General features: G+C 44.6%; 1 protein-coding gene across 4 annotated transcripts in view; it reads left to right on the top strand.

Annotated features, from left to right (window-relative positions):
* The window catches only part of PDZD2 (PDZ domain containing 2), a 324,153-nt gene that overhangs the window by 104,562 nt on the left and 203,030 nt on the right, over nt 1-16,561 (top strand). For 2 of the 4 annotated variants that reach the window (XM_087885630.1, XM_034442439.3), the window contains exon 1: nt 10,391-10,873. The exons of the other annotated variants lie outside the window; for them this stretch is intronic. The gene's annotated coding sequence lies outside the window, so the exon portion shown is untranslated. Of the gene's footprint in view, nt 1-10,390; nt 10,874-16,561 lie in introns of those variants that run through there. 4 annotated transcript variants of the gene reach the window in all.

Here is a 16,561-nt window from a genome sequence, read left to right as displayed (position 1 = left end):
AAATTTTGGGTTCAGTTGTGGTCGTTAAGTCGAGGCTACCTGTACCCTCTATTTTGAAGATTTTTATCACTTTTTTATGATGCATATATATATGGTTTATTAGCAACAGCAGGTAGATTTATATACTGCTTCATAGTGCTTTAAAGCCCTCTCTAAGCAGTTTACAGAGTCCTCATATTGCCCCCAACAATCTGGCTCCTCATTTTACCCACCCCAGAAGGATGGAAGGCTGAGTCAACCTTGAGCCTGGTGAGATTCGAACTGCTAAATTGCAGGCAGCCGCCAGGCAGCAGAAGTAGCCTGTAGATTTTTATCCCACCGGGATGGGATTTTAAAAATTCAGCAACCGGTTCGCTGCCTGGTTGCTGCGTGGGCGTGGCCATGGGAGCGTGGCCTACTTGGCCTCCTGCACCACGGCCGGGTGGGGGGGCATTTTCATTCTCCCCAGGCTCCAGAGGATTTCCTGGAGCCTCCAGGAGAGCGAAAACGGCCTTCCCCGGGCACCAGAGGCTGGAAACAGGCCCATTTCCGGACTTCCAGTAGGCCCGTTTTTCAGCCTCCCAGAGCCTCCCCGCGTACCCTGCACTTACCTGGCATCCAAAACGGGCTGTGTGGAGACTCCTGGGAGGGGCAGGGTGGGCGGATGAGCTGGTCCTTGGAGCAACCGGTTCGATGAACCAGGTTAAAATTAACATCCGGTTTGTGCGAACCGGCTAAATCCCACCCCTGCTTGACTCATATCTTGCCTTTTCTTGTATTTTGACCCTCGATGGCTGGTGGAACTTCGTACAACTGAATTTCACCACAGCAGTTGGACTTTACAGCTTGGGGGGTGGGAGGAAGCGAATGTGTTTGGCACATGTTTCCTTTTGATAGAGTGGAATTGAAGGTTTAGGAAAGGAGCACATTGCTCAGGGAAAGCAGGAAACTCTGAATCATAAATTCATCATACAATAAAACTGGATAATGTGGTTAGAGGGCCGTGGAATTAAAATCGCTCGTTACTTACGTTGCAGTGAAAGTGATAGTTAAAAAAAAATTAGAGCTGATGCCAAAGAATTATGGTATTCAGATGGCAAGATCTCCAGAATTAGGCAGAGGGTTTTAACACATCATACACTCAAAGTGTTCCAAAAAGAAAACTTGAAAACTACTTCTGTCCCTGCTTTAAATTAGCATGGTTTGCTGTATGTTTGCAGATGTTCTTTTTTCCATTCTAGCTCTCACCGATCAGGACGTGCATTGTACAGGGCAGGAATTGAGGGTCAGATGAGTAGAAATACTAAATCCAGTGGCCCTTTAAGGTTCTGTACTATACACTGAGCCTGAGAATAGGCTGAAGAATGACCATGGGTGTTAGGAACCTTGAGACTTGTAGTCCTAGCAGGTAGGTAAGGCATCAGGGTGAGAATGGTTGTTGTAACATAAGAACTTTTGAACTTACCATCACTTCTATGTGAGAGCCTTGGTAGTACAGTGGTCTAAGGCACCCTGTTATTAAGCTGGTTATTAAGACCAGCTGCCTGCAATTACTGCAGGTTCGAATCTCGCCAAGGCTCAAGGTTGACTCAGCCTTCCATCCTTTCTAAGGTAGGTAAATTGAGGACCCAGATGTGCGGGCAATAAGCTGACTTTGTATAAATATACAAAAGGATGAAGGCTATTGCTGAGCACATTGTAAGCCGCCCTGAGTCTCCGGAGAAGGGCGGCATATAAATTTAAAAAAAAGCTTTGGAGATGGGGGTCTCTTAGTGCATGGATGGGGGAAATTCATAGCAGACCGATGAGGACCAGATTGGGATGGGACAGGCAAGTTGGTACCCAAATAATGCAGTTTTGCCCAGAAACAGGTGAGAAGCCATCTGGGGATGCTCTACCATGCAATGGGGTACTTGGCCAACGGTACTGAATATTGAATACCTTGTTTTCTCATGTTTTCTTGATGGAAATGACCAAGGCTTGTTCCATGAATCCTAGGATGTTTGCAGTCTTCAAGTTAAAACATTGCTTGGCGATGATAAATATAAGGCAGAAATTGAAGAGCAGAGCCTGTGTGTGGTCTGAAGAAATTTTCTTGAAAAGCATAAATTACTATTTTCTATAATGGAAAAGGAAAAACGCAAATAACCTTTTGATAGCTGTGATCTCTTTGGTTATATGCGCTCTGTAGGCAACTTCTGACATGAAACAGAACTTGAGTTAAAAATAGTGTTTTTGTGTGTGTTGAATTACTCTTTGGAGAATAAATGTCTGTGGGTTATTTTTTTGCAATCCTGACCTTTGCATGAGATGAACAAAGAATGTGATGTGCATGTTTTTTACTGAATAAAAGACATACTCTCAGGGACACAAATATTAGGAAGAAATTAAAGAAATGATGGAACAAAGTGTTTTGTTTTTTTTAAGTAGCAAAACAGAAACGAACACAAATAAATTATTGGTTGTGTTCGCATGGCATGCTACGCCAGTAATTAGCCAGTCACATATTTGTCTGGTGTCTTGTGTAAACTCAGTTGGTAGGTTTAGTTTATGGTTTAGTATAGAGGTGATGAACCTCTGGCTAAAAACCCTCAAGGCCTCCAAGTCCTATCTGTCATTTCAACTCAAGATAATTGATAGGTACAGTATCTAAAACAACAGAAAGTACATCTTGCATTGGAAGAAACACTTATCGAACCATCAAATACATCAAATGAGCATATTGCTGGCGTATTCCAGAGCTTGGGGTAAAAGCTGAATTGTTAGGCTGTGATCCCCAACCTTTCTGGCTCTGTGGACGGTGGCAGTAGTGGGGTAGAGAGGATGGTTTCGCATGCATGCCCAAGTTCCAGAGGTGAAATTCAGCAGGTTCTGACCAGTTCTAGAGAACCGGTAGCGGAAATTTTGTGTAGTTCGGAGAACTGGTAAATACCACCTCTGACTGGCCCCGCCCCCATCTATTCTCTGCTTCCCAAGTCCCAGTTGATTGGGAGGAAATGGGGATTTTGCAGTAACCTTCCCCTGGAGTGGGGTGGGAATGGAGATTCTACAGTATCCTTCCCCTGCCCCGTCACTCCCACCAAGCCATGCCCACAGAACCGGTAGTAAAAAATTTGAATCTCACCACTGCGCCAGTTCCCAATGGGCAACTCACTGGATCCGGGCTGTGGACCATGGGTTGGAGACCCCCGCATCAGAGAATGTCGGAGTCATGTTAACTAGGACTTTCTCCTTTATTTCCTATGTATTCTAAGGAATAGAAATACACTTACTGGAATAGGCGTTACATGTTTTTTTTTTAATTTGATTTATATGCCGCCCTTCTCCAGAGACTCAGGGCGACTTACAGTGCGTTAAGCAATAGCCTTCATACTTTTGTATATATTTATACAAAGTCAGCTTATTGCCCCCACAAACTGGGTCCTCAATTTACCTACCTTAGAAAGGATGGAAGGCTGAGTCAACCTTGAGCCTGGTGAGATTCGAACTTCAGTAATCGCAGACAGCTGGTGTTAATCACAATGCTATCAGTCTGCTGAGCCACCAGGCCTACATGTTCAAATCTGTGGAACATTAAATTACTAAAAATGACATTTGAGTACACCATAGCCCTCCAAACCCAGAAGAAGCATCCCCCATCCCCCGTATCCATCCTTTGCTTGTCATAATGTACAAGCAAACTTTGTATGGCCCAACCTTATATGAGTCTAATGCTTAATTGACTCTTTCAACTACCTTTCAAGATACTAGTTGAGGATAATAGAAGACTAACGCATCTGAAGGGCACCAGGTTGGAGAAGATTCCTCAGGGGTTTAAGTCAAGGATGTTGTTCACAGCTATAGGAGGAGGAAGATTTGTTTTATTTATTTTTATTTTCGTCAAGCATGTATTTTATGACAGATACAAGTGTAAACGTAATTATAAATACATGAAAAGGATACGAATAAAAGAAAAGATTAGGACAGGGACGGTAGGCACGCTGGTGCGCTTATGCTTATGTTGGATATGTTCGCCATCTTGAGTTACTTGTAAGAAATAATAAAAGTGGGATACAAATGAATAAATAAATAAAAACGGAGACTGAGTTTTATTTTGGAGATGTCCAGCATTTGCATGCATGGTCTTTGGCTCCTTCTCACGGGACACATGAATCATGGACTCTTTAAGTAGTGAATTCCAGATGCAGGAGGTCCAGATAAGAGGAAGTTTCTGCGTGTCTGTTTCTTGTCAGCCTTCGTTGGCAATAGATCTTTCAAAGAATTCACGTACAATAATGCATTATTTATGTTGCACCATGGGAATGTTCTGTACGTCTCTTTCTTTCTTCTCTCCCATTATGCATTCCAGTTCTGAAGCTGGTTTCATGTTTTTCTCTTTTAGGTCTAATGCAAGCAAACAGGTTTCCACCATGTTTAAATAACAATGGAGGGAGAATGCAATATAGTTTCATGTGCTGTGAGAATGGTACGATAAACTTGTAGGCTAAAAAAAAAAATTGCTAGATGCATTATCTTGAAAATTATTCTACATAAATTGGACTGATGTTTGAAAATGTATATAATTCAGTACATGTAGTCCTCAAATTACAACCATTTGTTTAGTGACCAAAGTTACAATAACACTGAACAAAGTGACTTACGACCAATCCTCACAATAATGACTGTCAGAACATCCCGGCAGTCACATGATTAAAATTTGGGTGCTTAGCAACCAGTATATATTTACGATGGTTGCAATGTCCTGAGGTCACATGAGCACTTCTGGGTTAAAAGGATTAGGCAGTGACATCACCATGTCAGGGTTCTAAGCAGGGATGAAATTCAGCAGGTTCTGATAGGTTCTGGAGAACCGGTAGCGGAAATTTTGAGTAGTTCGGAGAACCTGCAAATACCACCTCTGGCTGGCCCCAGAGTGGGATGGGAATGGGGATTTTGCAGTATCCTTCCCCTGGAGTGGGGTGGGAATGGGGATTTTGCAGGCTCCTTCCTCTGCCACTCCCACCAAACCACGCCCACCAAGCCACGCCCACAGAACTGATAGTAAAAAAAATTGAATTCCACCACTGGTTCCAAGTAATAGACCAGGTCAGGTCAGCTTCAGGGTTGACACACCATTGTCCAGTGGATGTCCGCTTGAAGGCTCTTTTCATGTCCCCATTAATGTACCTGCTGAAGTGGCACCTATCTTATCTACTTGCAATCAGACGTTTTCAAATTGCAAGGTTGGGGGACTTCGCCCCATCACATAGTAGCACTCGGGTCTCGGATGTGACTTATGTAACAACTACCTTCCTTAGCAGTGCCAATTCTGATTCCAATGGTAGTCATAAGTAAGAAAGTAAGTCATAAGTTACCCGTGTTTGAAATTCTATGACATTAACAGTTAATGTTTAATAACTAAGAATGTTTAATTGGTGATACTTAAGGGAATTGCATAGATAACAATAGTATTTCATACCACAGTCTGCCCACTACTAAAGATTTTGCAGCTGTTTTTGGACTTCTGAAAATATTTATTATGCCAGCCTTTCTCAATCCTGATGACAAATCTCATCAACTCCAGAAAGCCTCGTGGCTGGAGATTGTAAGATTTTCAGCCCGGCATTTCCAAGAAATAACAAATCCGAGAACGATAATCTAAACCAGTAAATCTCAACCAGGGTGGGGTTAAAGTATTTAAAGGTGGCCATAGGTGAAAAATATGTTACAACATGAAAAAATAAAAGAAACCCAAATAAGCTTCATCACTCCAAGAAATGGTTTGTAAAACTTTATAGTTGTGTTTTTTTTTCTTTTGAGACATATGGACACAACGTTTTCAAGAAGTTTTAATTTCCTTTATTTTTGAAGAATGCTTACAGGGCCCAGTTGTATTCTTGTAAATAATGATATGAAATAATGATACCAAACCTTTGCTTTTGCAGGGCATTGATTTCTACTTTTTTAAAATTAAAAAAAAATTAAAAAAAAAGATTTTATAATAAAATGAAGTAAAGTAGGAAATGGAGCCCAGTAGATGTCAGAGGAGGGAATGGAACGCAGTTACATACTAAACCTACTGTCAAACCTGAAGTTGACCTGACTGAGGCCCATTTTGAGGCTTCAGTGCTGCCACAGCTGGAGCTAAGGGATGGGAGGGTGGAATAGAGATAGTTGGGGTTTGTAGCCAAAACAAAGTACTTTCTCTTGGGAACCAAGGACATTCCAGCAGGTGCTTAGAAGGAGGGGACTGAAGTTACCTAGCAACTGGACTGTGTCCTGATTGGACCATGTGACTGATTGTTTTGAGAAAGTGAAAACCTTTTAATTAGGTGAAAACCGCAGGAACATTTAGAGTTGGTTTTCACCAGCCGGTGCCAATATGACATATCCAATAAAACTATCGTTTGAGGAATCTACCTGCCTCAGAGTTTTGTTTGCTGGGGGGAGGGTATGTTACTTGGAACCCTGACACCTATGCCTGAAATGACCGCTGTGACATCTTGTTTGAATTTGATTGGACACGAGGGCCCAGTAATGGAAGGCGATTAAGAGAGGGAAAAGTTAGACTTGGGTATTTTGGCACGCGATTCTCAGTTTTGGCTATGCATTATTGTAATTCACTTGACTTCTAGTAAACTATACCTTTCTCAATAAATGGAGTTAAGGATCGTTCTTACTTAGAAGTTCAAGCTGAGACAGGTGTGACAGAAATCTTTGCCAAAAGGGAATGGACTCAGATGCTGCTAGTTGTCACCTTGGATATGATTTAGTTCAGTTGCGGATAGTGGCCCTATACATCTAAAATTGGTTGGTTTTAAACAAACCTGCAATTTATCTTTCTTTTCACCAGATGATCAGTTTCTAGACTAGAAATCCTACATGTTGGAAAGTTCTGGGCCAGTGCTGATGCTGTGATATTTTTCTGGAGGGTCTCAGAATAGTTTACAAAAGAACAAATAAAACAGTCTTAAAAGCTATCCGTCTACAAACAATTCCCTAAACCAGCTATCTTAAAAGACAGGAGGGTTTTTTTTTTTTTTAAAAAAAGTCTCAGTTACATCAACCAATCTGAAAGGCACACCAAACAGCAACTCACTCCTGCTGCAACTATCATCCAAATGTTTGGTAAATTTGCATTTTAGAGTCTTAAATCAATTTTACCTGAGATGCTCCCCTATCCCTGGTCTTCTTGAGACAAACACGTCTGTTTTTCTTCACAGATCTTGTTTTCGTAGCCTTGGCCATTTTTATCCTCCATTGACTGACATCTTCCTTGAAGTGCAATGTCCAGAATTAAACGCACTGTGTAGTTTAAGGATATGTTGAAGGCAGTGTTTAGTTTCTGGCTGCATTCTAATTACACATAGGGATTTTGTGCTCTTGGCTATTTTCACAAGGTCATAAATGGGCTTGCTCAGTGCACAGTTAGTATCCTGAAAGCCCTCTCATTGCCTTTACATTATTTTTTTAACAGAGTTTTAATCATCCTTTGCCTTTTTAGATGTTTAAATGTTTTTTAAATATATTTTAATATTTTATTGACATCGCTCAAAGTCCCTCTGTGAGGAAAATGGGCAGTTCAAAAATGTGATAAATAAGTAAACAGTGTGATCATGTGCCTTGTGTATGTATCTATGTATGTATGTATGTATGTATGTATGTATGTATGTTTATGCATTGCTTAGGGTGGTATAGGAATGCAATAATTATAAACCATGCTTTTACCACCTGGCATTTTGGACAGATCCAAGCCATTTGGACAGATTGAGTAAATCATGATTAAACAAACCATAGATTAATCCCAAATGTGAATCCAACCTATAGCCGTGATGGCGAACCTATGGCACGTGTGCCACAGGTGGCACGGAAGGCCCTCTCTGTGGGCACTTGAGCCGTCGCCCTAGCTCGACTCTGCTGCTCATGCGTGTGCGCCTCCTGCCAGCCAACTGGTTTTCGGGTCTCTGCCGCGCATGTGGGGGGGCCCCCACGCACGTGAGATGCGCATGCATGCGTGGGGGCGGGGTGAACACGGGGGTTTACATGTGCATGTGCGGGGTTGCGTGTGCATGCATGGGGTGGAGCACATGTGGGGGTCATGCATGCATGTGGGGTGTGCGGGGTGTGTCGTGCGCACATTGCATTATGGGTGCGCATGCACGCTTTTGGCACTGGATGCCGAAAAGGTTAGCCATCACTGGCCTATAGGCTTGCTCACGTAGCTCAATCACAGGAAGTTTAAAACAGAGTAGTGCTTTTTAAAAAACACAGCACGGCTTTTAAATGATTGCAAGAGGCCCAAAGCCAGTTTGGTTTAATGGTTAAGGCAGCGGCCCCCAATCTTTTGGGTACCAGGAACCGGTTGTGTGGAGAAAGGTTTTTCCACGGACTGGAGGGGGCACGGTTTTGCATGCTGCCTGTATCCCACGGATGGGGCTTCTCTTGTTTGCGTGGCATAGTTGCCGACACGATTCCGGTCCACCGACGGGGGCGTTGGGAACCCCTGGGTTAAGGCATCAGCCTAGAAACCTGAAGACGGTGAGTTATAGTTCCACCTTAGGCATGAAAGCTGCTTGGGTGACTTTGGCCCGATCACCAGGAGATCGTGAGTTCTAATTGCCCCCTTAGATTTGAAAGCCAGGTGGGTGGCCAGTGACCCTCTCTCAGCCCAACCCACATCACAGGGTTGTTGTTCTGGAGTAAACAGAAGGAGGAAGGAAAATTTTCTGAGAGAACAGTCGACCAATGGAACAGCTTGCCTTTGGAAGTTATGGGAGCTTAATCCCTGGAAACTTTAAAGAAGAGACTGGACTGTTAGAAATGGTGCAATAGGGTCTCCTGCTTGGGCGGCGGGTTGGACCGGATGACCTACAAGGTCCCTCCCGACTTTGTTTATCTGTATCTGTATCTCTCTATCTAGAGCAGGGGTCTCCAAACTTGGCAACTTTAAGACTTGTGGACTTCAACTCCCAGAATTCCACCCCCAATGGGCAACTCTCTTAGGACTAATGATTGCACTACCTAGAGCAGCGTTTCTCAACCTTAGCAACTTTAAGACCTGTGGATGGCTGGCTAGGGAATTCTGGGAGTTGAAGTCCACAAGTCTTAAAGCTGCCAAGTTTGGAGACCCCTGCTCTAGAGCCTTCAGTTATGTAGTAGTAGTAGTAGCAGCAGCAGCAGCAGCAGCAATAATAATAATAATAATAATAATAATAATAATAATAATAATAATAATAATAATAATAATAATAATAATAATAATAATAAAGGCGGGAGAAAAACAATTAAAATCAGAAGTTTTATCCCTTCCCCAGTCCTCTCCATTTGGGGGAATTTGGTTCCCTCCAGACAAAAATCCATCCATTAGGAGTGAGGAACGTGAGGAGAGAGCTTGCGACGCTCAGGTCTTCTATGGCCAGGAGGACCTGGTCCCGGCCATTCGTTGCCCAGATCCCTCACAGCCCTGAAAAACAAAGTGGCAGGGGAGAGAGAGCCGCCTTTGCCCGCCCCACCACAGGACCGTGTAGTTAGTAAACCTCAAGGCAACAAAAGCATTGCCGCTTCTTGCGTCAAGGCGGGAAGCCCTGCGGAGGAGCGCTATAAGCAGCTTAAAGCTGCCTCGGGTCGCGCTTCTTAATCACTTTGCAGCCCGTGGTGGGTGGGTGGGTGGGCGGGAGGAGAGAAAGAAGCGGTTAAAAAAAAAAAAAGGCTGTGCCCCTCCCGGGGGGGGGGGGGGGACGGGGACGGATCCTGCCGGCTGAAGTTAGCCGAAGCAAACGAAAGGGAGGGAGGAAGGAACTGCGCGCAGGGAAGGTGGAAAGGAAATGCTTGAGCGGTGCGGTCAGATCAGACCCCCGTCATTCAGCCAGCTGGGGTAGGGGTGAGGGTGGGGTGGGGAGGTCTCCTCTGACCATCGCCATTCCAGGGTCGCCTCCTCCAGCCCCTTTTTCCTGCCCCAGCCTCGCCGGTGCCTTCTGGAGGTTAAGGATCCCAGCCATGCCAGGAGATCGCGGGATAGCCGTAGGGGCGCACTGATCTTTGGCGCTGACATATATATATATATTCTTTTTCCTTCTCCGCGCCCCCCCCCTTAAAATGTTTCTCGGCTTGACAGCAAAGCAGCTGAGGATTTGCTTAGTCCCTTCTCTGGCGGGGTTTGTTTTGAAGGGCCAGCTCTTCTCGCTGCTGCTGCTGCTGCTGCTGCTTCAACAACCCAGAAATAGGTGAGATTTCACCTGTCCGGTGAAGCCCTCCCGAGCTTGTGCCCGCTGAGGCTGCCAATCTCTCCGTGGTGGCGGAGGAGGAGGAGGAGGAGGGTGTGTGTGTGCGTGTGTGTGCCGCTTTGACAGCTTGAGCGCATTGCAACTGACAGAGCGGCGTCAGAAAATGCCTCGCGATCTATTTGTTTTCCTTTTGCCAGAAGCATCAAGGAGGAGGGGAAAACACGCCCTCCGCCTTCTGGAAACTCAATGAAGCAGCTCCAGAAACCTTTACTTCGCCCCACTCCTCCCCATGGATAAACAAACCCGTTTGAGGGGGAAAAGAGCTTCCCCCAACCCCCCCCCCCCCCCAGCAGAAGCCAAGCCAGCAGCAGCAGCACCGGCTGCTGAATTCTGCTCCTTGAGTATTTAAGTGCCCCCTCCTTCTCCTTCTTTCTCTTTCTCTCTCTTTCTCTTCCTCCTTCTCTTCCTCCCTCCCTCCCTCTCTCTCTCCCCGCCCTCGGGTGCCAGCCAGCGATTAAACTAATTAATAGACTTAACAGGATTCTAAGCCACCGGCTCACCGATTAACCCAGAGATGCCAGCTGCTCCTTAAAGAAATTCCACAGAAAGCAAGGCTTTGAAAGAGGAGGAGGAGGAAGAAGAGAGAAGGGAAAAAAAAAAAACCCTCCAGGGGGCTCTAAAAAGGAGAAGAGGTAGGAGTAACGGACGGACGGTGAAAGTCTCTCAGAGAAATGGGCAAGTATTTGGTCGCTTCTTGCGTAAACGGAACTGGGAAGCTAAAAAAGAAAAAGTTATGTAACTAAAATGACAGCTCCCACGCCAGTGGTGCTTTTCCACGGAAAGGTAAACGCTGCTGAAATAGATAATATTCAGTCCTTTCATTGTGGCTAGGAATTGTTTATGGCTTGGGGGGAAAAGTCCGGTTTGCACGCTCTTTTAAGAACCTTGTTTAAAATGACTTGGGTTTGTGAAATCATGCCACAGCTGTGCGTTTGAGCGACAGTGCCTACCAATGCTTTTTTTTGCTTTGGTCGTGGCTTTGCAAGGAACGTTTTCGATCAGATTGGGTCTGTTTTGATTAAATGGAGAAGGTGCATCAGAACTCGTGAAGGGCTCCGTGGTGCCAGAGCTGAGCGGGGACAGGGCAAGCGCTGTGGTAGCAGCCTCAAGGAAAATCAGGGATTTTGGAGAAATTGGATGTTGGAATCCTCAATAAATCAGAACAAACACCGCTTGGGGAATCCTTCCCTGTCCCTTGCTGGTTTTAAATTTTCAAGAATGTAAATCTAGACAGACCGAGACTATTGGCCCAAAGAGGTGAACATTTCACTGAGAATGTTTTACCATTGCAATCAGCAGTTATTTTACCAGAAGTTGTATATGCTAATGCCCAAAGATTCACCAGATGGTTCTTATCTCACACGGACCTTAACAGTAATAGTGATAAAATGTAGTGCAGAAAGTGAGATGTTTGCTTTAATGAGGCTTACCTTGTTGTATGTGCTTGTGGGTTTATATGGATGTATTCTACGGAATGAAATGGGTGGGGATTGATCCTGTAGGAAGAGGAGATTTCTATTGAGTGCTTCAATTAGTGTGAATTTTGCTACAAAACGTGAAGACTATATTTTTATACCGTAGATAACCTTGAGTTTGCAGGGATTGGCTTGATTAAAATAAACTTTGTAAGCATGCCTGCTATTAGTTCTATGCTTTGGTATGGCTTTGGCTCACAGTGAGACCACAAGAGGGAGTGGGTGGGCAGAAGAATTGTGTATGAAACAAATACAAGATAGTTCTCACTTAACAAACATTTGCTTAGTGACTGTTCAAAGTGACAACAGTGCTGAAAAAGAGAGGCTTACGACTAGTATGGCACTTAAGCCCCTGTGGTCACATAATTGAAGTTTGGATGCTTGACAACTGTCGCACATTGATGACTGTCACAGCATCCCGCAGTCACATGATCGTCATTTATGACCTTTCCACTGGCTTCCAAAATGCAAAGTCAATGGGGAAGCCAGCAGGAGGTCACAAGTAACAGTCATGTGATATTTCACTTAATGACTGCAGGTAATTCACTTAATGATCATAACTGAGGCTGCTGGAACTGCTCTCGCTAAGGAGGGCAGTCATGTGATGTTTTGCTTAACAAACACTTCACTTAGTGACAGAATTGCCGGCCCCAGTTAGGGCTGTTGAGTGAGGACTATTTGTAAGTAAAATGTGGATTAGGTATAAAAGGTAGCAGGGATTCTTTAAAAGTTCCGTTATTCAAAAGTATTCTTACTGTTAAGAGCAGCATTTTGCCAAATCCGTTTCAAGTCTTGGAGTCCTATTTTCGGAATGATACGAGCAACTCTACAGTTCAAGTTATTAGTATGCATGCTGCTGCTTCAAATAAACAAATGCATAAATAAAGTATGACGAGATGACCTCGGGGCTGTTTAGCATCTATCTCTGTGATGGACAGTAGCGTCTCCTTAAATACATTTGTGTCAAGGATTCCCTTTATAAAAGATCATAAGCTGGGAAGCTGAGTGAAGCTTGCTCATTCTGCCTCCTCCCAAATTTATTGAATTATGAAGCCCAGAAATCCTGATACCATGCTGGATAGCTTAATGGGGAGTTCATATTTTTCCTGTACAGACTCAGTCTCGATGGAAAGATCTTCACTGGACATGGGGGAGAGTTGCTGACATCAATTGATTGGATAGCACAAAGAAATTTGATGGGGAAAAAAAGTTTCTTATGAATCCTGGGTAAAGTTACACAGTCAGAAAGACCTGTCCTATCTTGAAACGGGGACAGTCGTTCAGTCAAGAGCATCCTTCCAGATGTACAGATTGCAAAATAAGACAGCTGGAAGGGACCTTGGAGATCTTCTAATCCAACCCCCTACAAAGCAGGAAACCTTATACCAGAGATGGCTAACCTTTTTGCCATCGCGTGCCAAAAGTGAGGGGAGCATGGGGGTGTTGTGCGCATGTGTGTGCTCACACCCATAATTCTATGCAACCCGCCCCCTCACGCATATGCATGTGACCCCCTCACGCTCTCCCCACTTTTGGCATGTGATGGCACGGTGGGCCTGGTAGGCCCATTTTTCACCCTCCCCAGGCTCCCGAGGCTTTCTAGGAGCCTGGGGAGGGTGAAAACGGCCTCCCCCCCCGAGGCCGAAAATAGCCTGTTTCCTGACTTGCAGTGGGCCCAGAAGGTCCAAAAATCAGTTGGCTGGTGCATGCATGTGCACCGGAGCTGAGCTCACGTGCCCACCGATATGGCTCCACGTGCCGCCTGTGGCACGCGTGCCATAGGTTCGCCATCACGGCCTTATATCAAGAGTGTCAAACTTGATTTCATTGAGGGCTGCATTATGTTTGACCTCGGGGGTGGGGGGCAGGGTGGGTGTGGCCAGGGTGAGCATGGCCAGCTTGACGTCACTCTTGTCGGGGAAGCCTGTGGTGCCCCGAGCGCTCTGCCAGTGAAAACGGTCTCCCAATCTCTGTTTTTGGCTGGGATGGCCTCCTGTAAACCTCTGTGTCAGTGTCTCACCGCTGGCATAGAGAGGAGAGAGATAAGCCCTGAACTTTTGCCTGCTAAATCCCTTTGAAGCTGGGTCGTCGTGGAAATGAAGGGAGGGGGGACATTCCTGTGAAATGACGAGACAAGAAGTCAGTAGAGTGACTTGGAAGATAGCCAATGAGAAGCAGATAATTGGGGATCGGAAAGGGAGGGATTGGGGGGCAAAAGGTCAGTCTTGTCCGCATCGAGTCATGATCCGGTTGCTGTGCTCAAATAAAGAGAAGATTTCCTTAAAGATTGGCAGTTTGGAAATTCATTTATTTTGAGATAGCATTGAAGTCTGACACTCTGCTAGTGAAAACGGAGCTCAGGAGAGCCTGTGTTTTTGGCTGGGAGAGGCACTGCGGGCCACTTCTTCACTGTTTCCAGGGCAGCCCTGCCGGTCAGATCTAATCACCCTGTGGGCTGAATCCGACCTGCGGGCCTTCAGTTTGACACTGCTGCCCTATACCATTCCGGACAAATGGCTGTCCAATCTCTTCTTTAAAATCTCCAATTCATCTCTGACTTGAGCTTTGGCGCTAGTGGTTACTGTCATATCGCTTCTTTTCTATATTTGATCTGTAGGCATTTGTATCTTTATAAACTGCACCTTTCCAGCAATATGCTAACAATTTAACTTTTCTTTATCCAAGCTTAGCCTCATCCAAACTGTCACCATCAAAAAGGGTTAAGTATAAGCACTTGGGATCCAGAGCCCCCATGGCACCAGTTTAGGGAAGACTGCTGCATTCAGTCAACCTCAAGAAGAACATTCTGTCCAAAAATGCTTGTAACCTAATTTTTACCGTGTCACTCCTACCAACAAAGCCGGCAGTAAGAAAAAATGTATGAATAAACCATAGAACCGGTGTTCATTGGTTTGATGTTACCTTAGGCACTTGGCACAGAATGTAGAACCTGGTTCAGCCAAAATCATCATAGTCCAAGTAATAAACGGGAACATAAGTGGCTTGGATCACACAACAAGCTGAGTTATATTGAGCTTTGTTCATTTTAGATTTACTGTGTTTGTGAATCCATCCAACTGCTGAAGTTTATATGCCCACTGTTTACGGCTTTGCAATTTATTTATTCATTTATTCAAGCTGTTTTTATACAATGACTTACTGGATCACTGAATTAGATCACTAAACCATTTAATTTTGAAAAGACTAGTCCAGGGCCACGGGTACAGGAGCATCCTGGAAAATGGCAATAACTCGATATTTTGGTTTTTTGTCAAGATAGTGGCATATGTTAAAGGATTCAAGCTCAAATCATTTATTTATAGCTGTCTTTCTCAAATTGGTACCGTCTTGATCTGTTTCTATGACCATAATTCTCTGCTACCACAATTTTGATCATGCAGGATAGGGATTATGGAGGATGAAGCTCAAGACATCTAGAGGGCACTGAGTTTTTGTGATATCCTGTGTGCTCAGTCCATTCATACTTGTGTTGCAATGTCACACACAACTTCATAAGATGCATTGTAATGTCATAACAGATGTTTCATTTGCTTGACCATCTTTGTTAAGGAATTCGCAGAGTAACCCTTGAATAGCAAGGGTGTACACATGAAAGCGATTGAGAGTAGGTACGAATAAACACAGTCAACATACACATACACTGAGTTGTGTTTACTTTCAGGAAATAGTAAGGCACAGTCCAATAAACAGTCCAGGTCAGACACATATAAAGCAGGAGATAGCAAAACAACAGTCCAGGGATAATCCCATAACAAAGTCTTCTTACCAGTCGTCGTAGTCATTCACAATAAACAGTTCTTCTGGATTTGCAAACAGTAGGATACAGAGATATCAGAGAGCAAGAACAGCAAAGAGAAAACAAACCATGTTTCAAGCTCCCTGTTAAGGAGATTGGCTACAGAGCTAACCAATCAGAACACAGTATGATGCAATATAGCAGTCTTAAAGCTATATAGATGGTTTATATATTGCCAACCCAACAAGGTAGATAATACTCATTTCCTAACAATCTTGCTCCCTGCCTATGCCTATATCTGTGTTGATGGCAGCAGTAGATTTCCATGATTCCAGAAAAGATCTTGTCCAACTCTTGTCCAGTGGATGGAAACTAATCAAGGAGAGAAGCAACCTAGAACTAAGGTGAAATTTCCTATCAGTGACAACAATTAACCAATAGAATGACTTGCCTCCAGAAGTTGTGGGTGCTCCAACAATGGAGGTTTTTAAGGAAAGATTAGTCAATGATGTCCCTGAAATGGTATAGGGTTTCCTGCCTCAGCAGTTGGTTGGACTAGAAGACTTCATGTGATCTTGATTCTATCCCTCTGTTTATGCAGCCTAGAACTGTGTTGGCTTCTTTGGCAGCTGCAGCACACTGCAGGCTCATATTTAAATGGTTGTCCACTAGGACTCCAAGATCCCTCTCACAGTTACTACTATTGAGCAAGGTACTACCTATACCAGTGATGGCTAACCTTTTTGCCATCGCGTGCCAAAAGCGTGGGGAGCGTGGGGGCGTTGCGTGCGTGCATGCCCACACCCATAATTCAATGACACCCTGCACCCCCACGCATGCGCATGCAACCCCCTTAACGGTGGGCCCAATTGGCCCAGTAGGCCCATTATTTGCCCTCCCCAGACTCCAGAGGCTTTCTTGGAGCCTGGGAGGGTGAAAACAGCCTTCCCCACCCCCCCCCAGAGGCTCTCTGGAAGCCGGAAATGGCCCATTTCCTGACTTCCAGTGGGCCTGGAAGGCCCAAAAATTAACTGGCCAGTGCGCACATGTGTGCTAGAGCTGAGCTAGGGCAACGCTCACGTGCCCAC

Source organism: Pantherophis guttatus, chromosome 2, assembly GCF_059756535.1.
Source record: "Pantherophis guttatus breed Tessera chromosome 2, ASM5975653v1, whole genome shotgun sequence".
NCBI lineage: Eukaryota > Metazoa > Chordata > Lepidosauria > Squamata > Colubridae > Pantherophis > Pantherophis guttatus.
This window is presented reverse-complemented; position numbering and strand designations above follow the sequence as displayed.